We start from the raw sequence: 13977 nt of genomic DNA, 5'->3' as shown, positions 1-13977 counted from the left end.
CAGGCTGTTTTAAAAAGCAGCAGGAGGTATCAGTTTGAAATGTTTAAACGACATTACCCAGGTGGTACTGCAGCTTTAATATCAGCATATTTTTCAGTGTTAGATGAAAAAGCTCCAGGATGGACGTCAACAATTACTTTTATATACGTAATGAACTGCTATCAACTATTACATGTAACTTTTGCTGTTATTATACTGGAAAGTTTTCCTGTCTATTTACAAATGAATTTACTGGTGCTGAATGTGCTTTATTTTTGTTAGGCATCAATAAACTTTTTTTCAGCAGTAAACAGTCAGTGGTGTTTCTAAATGCTTTTTATATTTACATAATATATACTTTATATATTTATATAATTGAATGAACTAGTGTTGTCATCTAATTGCACACTACCAAAGGTGTGAGTCCACATGTGTTTCCTAATATGAGCTGATCAGAGGGCAGACGCCAGAGAGAGTTGAGGAAGTAGAGAGGAGAGTGGTGCACTACTGATCCATATCTAATAATGAAAAGCTAAACATCAAATAACAAATGCATGTTGCAATGAATGCCAACTGTTATGAATAGAAAAGTCAGACAATTAACAGTAACCCATCAAATAATTAGTACAGAGGTGGAATGGTCAATATTTTTATCTTTTTATTTGAAGGTCTATGTGTACCTTTCACCACTAAATGTTACTATTTCATTATTTAATGTGGGCCTTCATTATTCATTGCTGCCACATTCATTGTTCGATGTGATGATTTGTTATTTGATGTGTGCCATGTGCCCGGCCTGTCAATCAAACCTGCCATCAAAGGCTCCACTCAATGCCTGCAGAGCAGGAGTCCTGCAGGGGAGACTCTCAACCGACCGATGAAAATGAGGAAATAAAGTCTTTAGTTAAAGCCAAATGTTTCCTGTCAGCCAGATGACATGTTTCACACCTGATTGACAGCAGATGGCAGACTGAGGTGATAGGGAGAGTTCAAGATGTAAAACACAGTGAGAACTTTAATGTCAGATTTTCACAAGCTCACCCCTCTGACTTTCTGTTGTATGATGTTTCAGATTGAGAAATAAATATTGACTGTCCACTTCCTCATGTCACCACCAGTCATAGTTGTATTCAAAGACACTCAGTTAAAAAAAACATTCTTCAATTGCTATATTATATTCATATGCATTGCACTTGACTCAATTTCTACTACCTCCCAAAAATTTGTACATCATTTAGTTTCTACCACTTAAAAAAACAAAACATTTGTGAACTCACATCCTGCACAGCATGAGACATCTCTTCTGCAACACATATTTCTGTGTAAAGAGGAACTGGTAAGTTGGTTTGTATTTGTCATGCTGATAAGCAGAGACTTGTCTTGTTTCTACTCAGACTGTAGTTGATAAGTAAATTGTATAATACAATGGTGCAAAATGTGCACCAATTTCCAAAAAGTCTAAAGTTCTAAAATCCAGTAAATGAAAAATGAGAACAGGTAAATGACAGTAAACAGAAGCAGCCTTTATAACCTAATACCAGAGGTTTGTAACATGGCTGTTTTTAGAAATGAGTCCTGACATTTGGCTTCTGTTTGAATATGTGATGTAGACTCAGATTAACCACCATAATAACGATCAAGCCAACCATGACAAAGGTCAGTAGGTAGACAACAACAGTCTGCTGTTGGAGGTTTATTTCAACAACTCAAGATTTTGGGGGAGAAGCAGAAATTCAGACCATAGATGGATGTGTTGAGTTCAAATGTGGATTGACTTTGAACTTAGTTGGTTTATTCATACTGTAAATGTCAAATAATAGAAATGATTTAATTATACTGTTTCTGAATAATGAGGCTGATAGAATACAGAATTTGTTTTCTGTAATTGAAAAATGGATGTTCAACATTTTACTCATTGATGGGTTAAGATGAGTTTTTTCATTTGCTTTCTTGTTTTCTAAGCTATAATATCATCACAACTGCTGTTGCTCTTTGGAGTGATAAGAAGGCAACACATTTGTAATTCAGGACTTCCTCATAAAACGACCAGATAGACACAAATCTACCTCCAAATAAAAAGAGTAAATTAGAGTAAATAAAAAGTTCTGACCACAGTTTATATCTAATTCACTATGGAGACTATTAAACACACACACACACACATACACAGGATGTAGTGTCCAAGAATACACAATAGAATTATACGTGTTTATTTATATACACACACAACACCTACCTCATCACAATGCAGACACTGTTGATGCAAGAGCAGTGGGCATATACTGCATAACATACACAAATAAACACAATAAAATGTTAAGCATGATTATGATGTGATATGACTAAAGTCAATGATTTTATGGATAATGCATGTGCAGTAAATACTTATTGTTTATAATTTTTTTATTCATAACATTTTTCAGGCACAAACCTTTGCACAAGACACAAGCTGATGTATTTCTGCAGTGACCAGGAAGTGTACATGTGTCAAAGTTTATCAAACCAATTGAAGTTTTCTGTGGTTTGCATACAAGGGAAGGAAACACAGGCAGGCTAAATTTTAAAGAAGTTGAAGAAAGTCTCATCTCATCTTTCATTTACCCGAAAGAAATTAAAGTAAAGTAGAAACATTTGTCAGACTCAGAGCAGCTGAGTGACAGAGTGTCAGTGCTGGATGTGAGGATGAGGTACACTTTGATCTGTGTGCTGGGATTATTCTGTAAGTACATTACTGACTTTCTCTGTTTGCATGTCACAGATTAAAGAACATGTTGCTGAATAGTCAGAATTACAGAGTATCACTGGTTGAACCAGTTTCTCTGAGAGCTTGAACAGAGCACGCTTATGGTTTTTAACTACAGGGTTGTTTTATAGGCCAGATGTTGGTTGGTGACTTGGCTCAGTTTAGATTGAAGGACTGTATTAAATTTACTGACGGATGATTATTTTTGCATAATGTAAATGTGAATTGTTTAAGGTATTGTTATGCATGTGGGTTTTGAATTTCATGATTTTCCTATTTTATTTTACATATTTCATTTTAAAGTTTTTCTCCTCTTATCTGTTTTAATTTATCAAACAATAGTTACCACTTTTGTTTTTTGTTTTTTTGTTTGTGATTTTGACTTTCTGTCAGTTTGATTATGTCTGATGAAGTTTCAATCTTTATTTTAGCGCTGAATACACTCTTCTACGGACACTCTGAAGGTGACTAATGATTTTTGTTTGTATATCATATATAAATATTTATTTCTTATTTATTATCCACTGTATTTCTCTTAAGGCCCAAACGCACTGAAAGCGTTTGACGCGTTTAGAAGTACACCTATTGCACTTATTGTCTTGACGCCCCAAATCCGACCTGTTTCGATTTTGGAGCGTCAAATGAGGACCAAGCGACCAGAGAGAGAGAGAGAGAGAGAGAGAGAGAGAGAGAGAGAGAGAGAGAGAGAGAGAGAGAGAGAAGGAGGAAGAGGAGACAGAGAGAGACAGAGAGAGAGAGAGAGAGAGAGAGAGAGAGAGAGAGAGAGAGAGAGAGAGAAGGAGGAAGAGGAGACACACACAAAGAGAGCGGTAGTGAGAAAAAGCCTCTGAATGAGAGAGATAAAACGTTTTATTCTGATTATTTCACTGCAGTCACGTATATATATATGTATCATTTTACTCCATGTATCAATACAAATTCTGAAATGCATGATGTAAATGTAAATTGTCTAAGGTATTGTTATGTATGTGGGTTTTGAATTTCATTTCATTTTAAAGAGTTTTTCTCCGTTTATCTGTTTCCTTCCTGCTTACTAACTTACTGTATATAGACTATATATCGTTTAAAATGCCTTTATTATGCTTTGACCTTTTTTAAGTTTGATGAGGTTTCAATCTTTATTTTAATGCTGAATACACTCTGAAGGTGACCAATTATTTTTTATTTATATATTTTATATAAATATTTATCTCTTATTTTTTAATACTTGCTGTATTACTCTTAATCACCCTTTTTGTATCTAAAGTAGATTAGTGCAGAATTGCTTATTCCTCAAAACTATATATATTTTGGTCTTTATCATTTCTGGGCAGATTTGTATGTTTATATAGTGAGACCAGATGTTGTTCTGACCCTTGAGACAAATTGTATATTTACTAAAGAGTTTGTTAACTTCATACAGATGAGTTTTCTCTTCATGCGTTCATCTGATAATCTTAACGTTCATCATTAACAGGGCAGGGTGATGACCCAGCAGAGCACACTGGTGAGTCTGATGTTGAGAAAGGATCATCTGCAGGTGCAGTCGATTACAACAGTTATTACAACTTCATTCATTATTACACTGGAGGTGATTACGGGTCGACATACAGTTCAAATGATCTCACTTACTTTGGATAGTGACATGTGTGCTGGCTGCCACAGTGTCTTTTTACATCATCTTATAATTGTGATCATTGATTGTGAAAACCAAGTGCAGGACCAGCCTGTATGAGCAATATTCCTCTTATAATTATAATATCTTATAATTGTGAAACTAATGTAGCAAACAGGTGAGTGTGGAGCTGCTTTTAAGAAATTGGGACATAAAATCATTTAGTGGGCATATCATTAATTATTACTGTAAGTGTGACTACAACTTCCTCTTAATCCAATTTAATGCTGAATTCTCACGACACACTTTAAAACCATTATATTTAATAGTGATATCATATTGCTACTAAATCACTTATAATGTCACAGCTTTGTTTATATGAAATATATAATAATTTACAGTAACTGAGATGATTAATGAAACAAGACTACACCTCTGTTGCACAGATGATGATGTGATCCTGGAAAGTCCTGCATTCACATTGTTTGAAGGAGACTTAGTGACTCTGCGCTGTAGACATCGTACTCCTGGATATGAGAAGAAAGCCACCTTCTACAGAAATGGATCATCTCTTGAAACACACACAAACCATCAACCACATAGAATATCAAACACCAGTGTAGAAATGACCATTTATCCAGTATCAGTGTCAGACAGAGGTTTTTATAAGTGTAAGTTTGATGAGGGGACAGAATCCAGAGAGAAAGAACTGAAAGTTAAAGGTAAGTAGCTTTCATACTGTGATGAAAAAGATGTTTACAAAATAATCTTATCTCAGAAGGTCCACTTAGCTTTTCTCAGCCTTTAACTGCATTTCACTTTATCCATTCAGCAACGATTTTTTTTAGTCTTAAATGTTTTCATACTTCTTCTTCTGGAGTGCTGAACAACAAGTGAATCTATTTTCTGCCTTCACCTAACCAGTCACTAAACAAAAGAGAGAAACTGACGTCATATTGTTTGACTTCTGTGAACTAAAGTCTTCAGTTTCATGCAGATTTTGTCACAAGGGTACGGGAGGCTGAGAGAGCTTAATGCACTGCAACTTAAGATTCACATGTAAATGTAGCAGAAAACACACAAGCATGTGAGGAAAACACATATGCAGCATTTAGAAAGACAAGTTGGAGTTTATGAACATAAACATTTTCAAACAGAGAGTCTAAATTCATTTGAACATTGAGTTATACATAATTTGAGACAGATGTTTCCTTTGTGTTCTGTAAAAATGTAAATACATTCTTGATGACATGTTCATTACAGTAATTTCTTTGTTTTATTGTTTTTCTAAACTTAACAGCACGTAGACGCAACATTACACTGACAGCTGACAGGAACAACATAACAGTACAGGGAAGTGTGACTCTGACCTGCAATGTGGAGGACTCTACTGGCTGGAAATATGACTGGTACAGACGTACCTCAGCAGATTCTGAAAAAACTCGTCTTCAGACAGCAGAAGCTGATGAATCAGACAGTATCAGTATCTCACAGGGAGGCATTTACACCTGCAGAGGACGGAGAACAGAACCAGATGTCACCACACCTGAAAGTGATGAAGTCACCATTGAGGAAACAGGTGAGTTAAGTCATTTGTTCTGAAATAAAACAACTTATATTCTTTAAATTAAATTCTTAAACAGTGTCTGAAGTGTGGAAGAGAAGCATATGTGGTAACAAGAACCATAATGAATGGATGATTTAGTCCAGTACCTCTTAGCTCTCTGAAGGAAGTTTGAAAATGGCTGAAATCCTTTATCATGGTAATAATACAACATTTGTTTGACACTTCAGTTTGTTTACAGACACAATAAAGGAGTTGAGGGTTCTTCACTAATGCTGCTCAGTATTACTTAAAATGTTTTGAAAACACATGACTGCTTAATGCAGTATTATTTGTGGACTCTTCCTTGATGTTGAATATCATTTAACTCAATGTTTCACCTGAAATGGTTTTAGCTTGTTTCAGTCTAGATTTTAAATTGGTGAGGTGGCTTTTAGATTATTTTATTGAGTATATTTTAAAATGATCAGAGTCAGTGATGGCAGGTAAGATTCTTTACTCCAGTGGCTCCCCCGAGTGGTGAGTCCTTTCTCTGCATGAGAACAGACACATCATTAAATTTGTATATAGACTATATATAGTTTAAATGCCTTTATTATGCTTTGACCTTTTTTCAGTTTGATTAAGTTTGATGAGGTTTCAATCTTTATTTTAGTGATGAATACACTCTTCAGGTGACCAATTATTTTTTATTTATATATTTTATATAAATATTTATCTCTTAGTTTTTTAATACTTGCTGTATTACACTTAGTCACCCTTTTTGTATCTAAAGTAGATTAGTGCAGAATTGCTTATTCATCAAAACCATATATATTTTGGTCTTTATCATTTCTGGGCAGATTTGTATGTTTATATAATGAGACCAGATGTTGTTCTGAACCTTGAGACAAATTGTATATTTACTAAAGAGTTTGTTAACTTCATACAGATGAGTTTTCTCTTCATGCGTTCATCTGATAATCTTAACGCTCATCATTAACAGGGCAGGGTGATGACCCAGCAGAGGACACTGGTGAGTCTGATGTGGAGAAAGGATCATCTGCAGGTGCAGTCAATTACAACAGTCATTACAACTTCATTCATTATTACACTGGAGGTGATTACGGGTCGACATGCAGTTCAAATGATCTCACTTACTTTGGGTAGTGACATGTGTGCTGGCTGCCACAGTGTCTTTTTACATCATCTTATAATTGTGATCATTGATTGTGAAAACCAAGTGCAGGACCAGCCTGTATGAGCAATATTCCTCTTATAATTATAATATCTTATAATTGTGAAACTAATGTAGCAAGCAGGTGAGTGTGGAGCTGCTTTTAAGAAATTGGGACATAAAATCATTTAGTGGGCATATCATTAATTATTACAGTAAGTGTGACTACAACTTCCTCTTAATCCAATTTAATGCTGAATTCTCACAACACACTTTAAAACCATTATATTTAATAGTGATATCATATTGCTACTAAATCACTCATAATGTCACAGCTTTGTTTATATGAAATATATAATAATTTACAGTAGTTGAGATGATTAATGACACAAGACTACACCTCTGTTGCACAGATGATGATGTGTTCCTGGAAAGTCCTGCATTCACATTGTTTGAAGGAGACTCAGTGACTCTGCGCTGTAGACATCGTACTCCTGCATATGAGAAGAAAGCCACCTTCTACAGAAATGGATCATCTCTTGAAACATACACAAACCATCAACCACGTAGAATATCACACACCACTGTAGAAATGACCATTTATCCAGTATCAGTGTCAGACAGAGGTTTTTATAAGTGTAAGTTTGATGAGGGGACAGAATCCGAAGAGAAAGAACTGAAAGTTGAAGGTAAGTAGCTTTCATACTGTGATGAAAAAAATGTTCACAAAATAATCTTAATTCAAAATGTCCACTTAGCTTTTCTCAGCCTTTAACTGCATTTCACTTTATTCATTCAGCAACGATTTTTTTTTTGTCTTAAATGTTTTCATACTTCTTCTTCTGGAGTGCTGAACAACAAGTGAATCTTTTTTCTGCCTTCACCTAACCAGTCACCAAACAAAAGAGAGAAACTGACGTCATATTGTTTGACTTCTGTGAACTAAAGTCTTCAGTTTCATGCAGATTTTGTCATAAGGGTACGGGAGGCTGAGAGAGTTTAATGTACTGCAACTTAAGATTCACATGTAAATGTAGCAGAAAACACACAAGCATGTGAAGAAAACACATATGCAGCATTTAGAAAGACAAGTTGGAGTTTATGAACATAAACATTTTCAAACAGAGAGTCTAAATTCATTTGAACATTGAGTTATACATAATTTGAGACAGATGTTTCCTTTGTGTTCTGTAAAAATGTAAATACATTCTTGATGACATGTTCATTACAGTAATTTCTTTGTTTTATTGTTTTTCTAAACTTAACAGCACATGGACGCAACATTACACTGAGAGCAGACAGGAACATCATACCAGTACAGGGAAGTGTGACTCTGACCTGCAATGTGGAGGACTCTACTGGCTGGAAATATGACTGGTACAGACGTACCTCAGCAGATTCTGAAAAAACTCCTCATCAGACAGCAGAAGCTGATGAATCAGACAGTATCAGTATCTCACATGGAGGCATTTACACCTGCAGAGGATGGAGAACAGAACCAGATGTCTTCACACCTGGAAGTAATGAAGTCACCATTGAGGAAACAGGTGAGTTAAGTCATTTGTTCTGAAATAAAACAACTTATATTCTTTAAATTTAATTCTTAAACAGTGTCTGAAGTGTGGAAGAGAAGCATATGTGGTAACAAGAACCATAATGAATGGATGATTTAGTCCAGTACCTCTTAGCTCTCTGAAGGAAGTTTGAAAATGTCTGAAATCCTTTATCATGGTAATAATACAACATTTGTTTGACACTTCAGTTTGTTTACAGACACAATAAAGGAGTTGAGGGTTCTTCACTAATGCTGCTCAGTTTTACTTAAAATGTTTTGAAAACACATGACTGCTTAATGCAGTATTATTTATGGACTTTTCCTTGACAATGAATATCATTTAACTCAATGTTTCACCTGAAATGGTTTTAGCTTGTTTCAGTCTAGATTTTAAATTGGTGAGGTGGCTTTTAGATTATTTTATTGAGTATATTTTAAAATGATCAGAGTCAGTGATGGCAGGTAAGATTCTTTACTCCAGTGGCTCCCCCGAGTGGTGAGTCCTTTCTCAGCATGAAAACAGACACATCATTAAATTTGTATATAGACTATATATAGTTTAAATGCCTTTATTATGCTTTGACCTTTTTTAAGTTTGATTAAGTTTGATGAAGTTTCAATCTTTATTTTAGTGCTGAATACACTCTTCAGGTGACCAATTATTTTTTATTTATATATTTTATATAAATATTTATCTCTTAGTTTTTTAATACTTGCTGTATTACTCTTAGTCACCCTTTTTGTATCTAAAGTAGATTAGTGCAGAATTGCTTATTCCTCAAAACTATATATATTTTGGTCTTTATCATTTCTGGGCAGATTTGTATGTTTATATAATGAGACCAGATGTTGTTCTGACCCTTGAGACAAATTTTATATTTACTTAAGAGTTTGTTAACTTCATACAGGTGAGTTTTCTCTTCATGCGTTCATCTGATAATCTTAACGCTCATCATTAACAGGGCAGGGTGATGACTCAGCAGAGGACACTGGTGAGTCTGATGTGGAGAAAGGATCATCTACAGGTGCAGTCAATTACAACAGTCATTACAACTTCATTCATTATTACACTGGAGGTGATTACAGGTCGACATGCAGTTCAAATGATCTCACTTACTTTGGGTAGTGACATGTGTGCTGGCTGCCACAGTGTCTTTTTACATCATCTTATAATTGTGATCATTGATTGTGAAAACCAGGTGCAGGACCAGCCTGTATGAGCAATATTCCTCTTATAATTATAATATCTTATAATTGTGAAACTAATGTAGCAAACAGGTGAGTGTGGAGCTGCTTTAATGAAATTGGGACATAAAATCATTTAGTGGGCATTTCATTAATTATTACAGTAAGTGTGACTACAACTTCCTCTTAATCCAATTTAATGCTGAATTCTCACAACACACTTTAAAACCATTATATTTAACAGTGATATCATATTGCTACTAAATAACTAATTTTGTCACAGCTTTGTTTATATGAAATATATAATAATTTACAGTAACTGAGATGATTAATGAAACAAGACTACACCTCTATAAATGTAGCAGAAAACACACAAGCATGTGAAGAAAACACATATGCAGCATTTAGAAAGACAAGTTGGAGTTTATGAACAAACATTTTCAAACAGAGTCTAAATTCATTTGAACATTGAGTTATACATAATTTGAGACAGATGTTTCCTTTGTGTTCTGTAAAAATATAAATACATTCTTGATGACATGTTCATTACAGTAATTTCTTTGTTTTATTGTTTTTCTAAACTTAACAGCACACAAGATCACACTGAGAGCAGACAGGAACAACATACCAGTACAGGGCAGTGTGACTCTGACCTGCAATGTGGAGGACTCTACTGGCTGGAAATATGACTGGTTCAGACGTATCTCAGCAGATTCTGAAAAAATTCCTCATCAGACAGCAGAAGCTAATGAATCAGACAGTATCAGTATCTCACAGGGAGGCATTTACACCTGCAGAGGACGGAGAACAGAACCAGATGTCTTCACAGCTGAAAGTGATGAAGTCACCATTGAGGAAACAGGTGAGTTAAGTCATTTGTTCTGAAATAAAACAACTTATATTCTTTAAATTAAATTCTTAAACAGTGTCTAAAGTGTGGAAGAGAACCATATGTGGTAACAAGAACCACAATGAATGGATGATTTAGTCCAGTACCTCTTAGCTCTCTGAAGGAAGTTTGAAAATGTCTGAAATCCTTTATCATGGTAATAATACAACATTTGTTTGACACTCCAGTTTGTTTACAGACACAATAAAGGAGTTGAGGGTTCTTCACTAATGCTGCTCAGTTTTACTTATAAATACTTGGAAAACACATGACTGCTTAATGCAGTATTATTTGTGGACTTTTCCTTGACGCTGAATATCATTTAACTCAATGTTTCAGCTGAAATGATTTTAGCTTGTTTCAGTCTAGATTTTAAATTGGTGAGGTGGCTTTTAGATTATTTTATTGAGTATATTTTAAAATTATCAGAGTCAGTGATGGCAGGTAAAATTCTTTACTCCAGTGGCTCCCCCGAGTGGTGAGTCCTTTCTCAGCATGAGAACAGACACATCATTAAATTTGCTGACAGTACTGTGATCCTCAGTTTATTACTTGACCAACTTTTTCCCCCTGGTACAAATCTTTTCTTCAGGTGAATGTTTATAAGAAATATGGCTGTGAACAAAAGATATTCACACCAAATCTCAACAACATCTGTTTTTATTGTATTAACTTGAATTCTTAATGCTGAATAAAAGTTTCTCATTCTTGTTCATAAAAAATTGCATTTAATACATATTTTTTAAAAATGTCCAGTAATCTGTCTGCTTGGTAACCTAGACAGCAAAGATGCAACTACATGAGATTAATAAACTGTTTCCCAAAATGACTGATGTTGAACAGTCAAGTCTCTCTGCACTGTGAGATAAATGTATTCTGTGAAAGTTTAGGTTCAGGTGTTCTGGAGGACTGTTGTCCTCAGTAAGACCTGTTTATCTGACAAACATGTGATTGCAAAGGTCTTTTCATATTACTTGATTTATATCTGTTTTTTAATGCTTTTGATGTTTCCTTGCATTTTTCTTTTTTTCTCTCTTAATCTTATATTTCTAGTTGTGTCTAACTGTGTATTTTTGGTTTGAACAGTTTCCAACAAGGCTGTTGTGACTCTGCAACCCAACTGGCCTCTGATATACAGTGGTGAGACAATCACTGTCAGATGTGAGATCCAGGGAGGTGCAGACCCTCGATGGGAATATGAATGGAGAAAAAACAACATGGACACATCTCTGAAAGATAATGAATACAAGATTAGCAGTGCTTCTGTTTCCCACAGTGCAGCCTACAGTTGTAAGGGTAGAAAAAACTTGTATTCCTCAACAGAGTGGAGTGATGCCATCACATTGACAGTATCATGTAAGTCGAACCATCTGTCATTCATATTCAAAATGGCTTGTTTTTCATTTCAGTCTATCTAAGTAAGATAACAGAAATATTTTTTTCCTCCAACAATGATGCAGCCTCCTATGAGCAGCTCAGTAACAAGTGGTTGGTTTTTAGTTTGGGAACAGAATTACTGAAACTGAGCCACCTGCTTTTGAAATGTAATTATTCACAGGGAAATGTGCAGAGAAGACCAGATAACTATGCAGTTGTCTTCCTATAAGTGAACAATAAATCATAGTGAACCTTCTTAGTTAATGTTCAAAGAGTGTGATTAAGTTTCTTTTTTTTTAAATTTCTTTTTAACAATATTAAAAGATTATTACATTCAAGTGTATCATGTCTGCTGTGTAACAATATAACGGAGTAAAACATGTTCTCTAGGGAAAATCTCATTCCAGTTGTTATAATTGTTGTTTTGTTTTTTTCTTTTTCTCCCAGCAAATAAACCCAAGCCCACACTGACAGCAGACGAAACCATCATACCAGTAGGGGGCAGAGTGACACTGACCTGCTCTGTGGGTTCTGCTGACTGGAAATACGACTGGTTCAGACAAACCTCAGACTCTTCTATAGCTCAGTATATGAGAAATATTAACCCAGACAGAGTCATAAGAGTTTATGAAGGAGGCATCTACTACTGCAGAGGAGGAAGAGGATATCCAGTCTTCTCCACAGAGGACAGCAACAAAGTCACTATTCAAGAAACTGGTGAGTTAAGTCATTTGTTTTTGAATAAAACAACATGTATTCTTTAAGATCTGTAAACAGTCCCTGAAGTGTGAGGGAGAACAACTGTGGTATCAGTAAGAAAAAAGACAAACATGAATGAATGAATATAAAGCAGTAGTTCTTACTTTAAGTGATGATGAAAACAGAACATGTGTTGGATCCTCTAGTTGATTTTGTATTGAATAGACCTCAAGGAGTGAAAGTCACTTTTGTCATATTTGCTCCTCTGAGACTTTGTCAACACCTCCTTTGTATAGTTGTTATTCTGTTTTATTATGTAACCATAATAACCAGTTTTTAAGGGCAGAGTCACTCCAAAAAACGACAGAGGCATTCAGTTCTACTTTAAAACCCTCATCAGGAGGTTATGATGTGAAACAACAGCTAATAAATACCAGGAGGCCCAACAGTGATATACAGTATATGAACATTTAGCATCATGTAACAAATTCAAACTGATATTTAAAAGCTTCTAAGAAACTGAACTTGAAAACTTTGGGCTTTTTGCTCTGTCACGTAGCATCTGACTAGCTCAGCTGCAGTTAAGTCAGGGTCCAGTTAAACCTGAAGTTGCAAGAGTTTAAAATGCAGCTGCTAAACTGAACCTGATGTTCTGTCAAAACGAGCAGAGCTTCAGCTGAACTGCAGCTAAACTGGATGTATGATGAAGTTATCTTAAGTTTTGCCCAACGTATGTGTTTCAGAGGAATGTAACATCATAATGATCTGTGTAATTGTCTGACTTCTGTCAGCAGCTAAAAAAGCCTCAGTTTATTTATTTTTTTTAATTTGTCTGTTTCAATAGACTATAATTAAATGACAAAAAATGTAAATGACACACAGACCTATTAACATGATTTGAGGCACTAAACTTTTATGAAATTCAGTTGCACAAATATTTACCATAACCTCAAACAACTGTGAGATGGACTCCAGAAAAATATAATTTTATTGTAAATCATGTCTCCTTTTCCCAGTTGCAAAAATCAATAGGCTAAAATAGTTTTGCTTATATTATATCTTAATATTATGGCAGTGTAATGCTGCCACCATGATAGAAATATTTGCTCAGTTTCTCAATATAACAAGAAACCAAAAGTTCAAAAGTAATTGGACACTTGGCTACTAATTGTTTCTTTGGCAGCTGTGTGTCAAAAGAGCTCACATGTACAGTGA

At 34.9% G+C, this 13977-nt stretch overlaps 1 protein-coding gene and 1 long non-coding RNA gene across 2 annotated transcripts in view; both read left to right on the top strand.

The window, feature by feature from the left end:
- LOC122974480 overlaps positions 1-13977 on the top strand; it is a 345451-nt gene that overhangs the window by 37143 nt on the left and 294331 nt on the right. The window lies entirely within an intron of this gene.
- On the top strand, positions 2607-12591 carry LOC122973963. Its single transcript, XR_006400187.1, has 3 exons — positions 2607-2698; positions 3154-3186; positions 12511-12591. It is a non-coding gene; the product is annotated as an uncharacterized LOC122973963 (long non-coding RNA).

This window comes from Thunnus albacares, chromosome 22, assembly GCF_914725855.1.
Source record: "Thunnus albacares chromosome 22, fThuAlb1.1, whole genome shotgun sequence".
Taxonomy (NCBI): domain Eukaryota; kingdom Metazoa; phylum Chordata; class Actinopteri; order Scombriformes; family Scombridae; genus Thunnus; species Thunnus albacares.
Note: the sequence above shows the minus strand (reverse complement) of the source record. Positions and strands in the feature narration are given on the sequence as shown.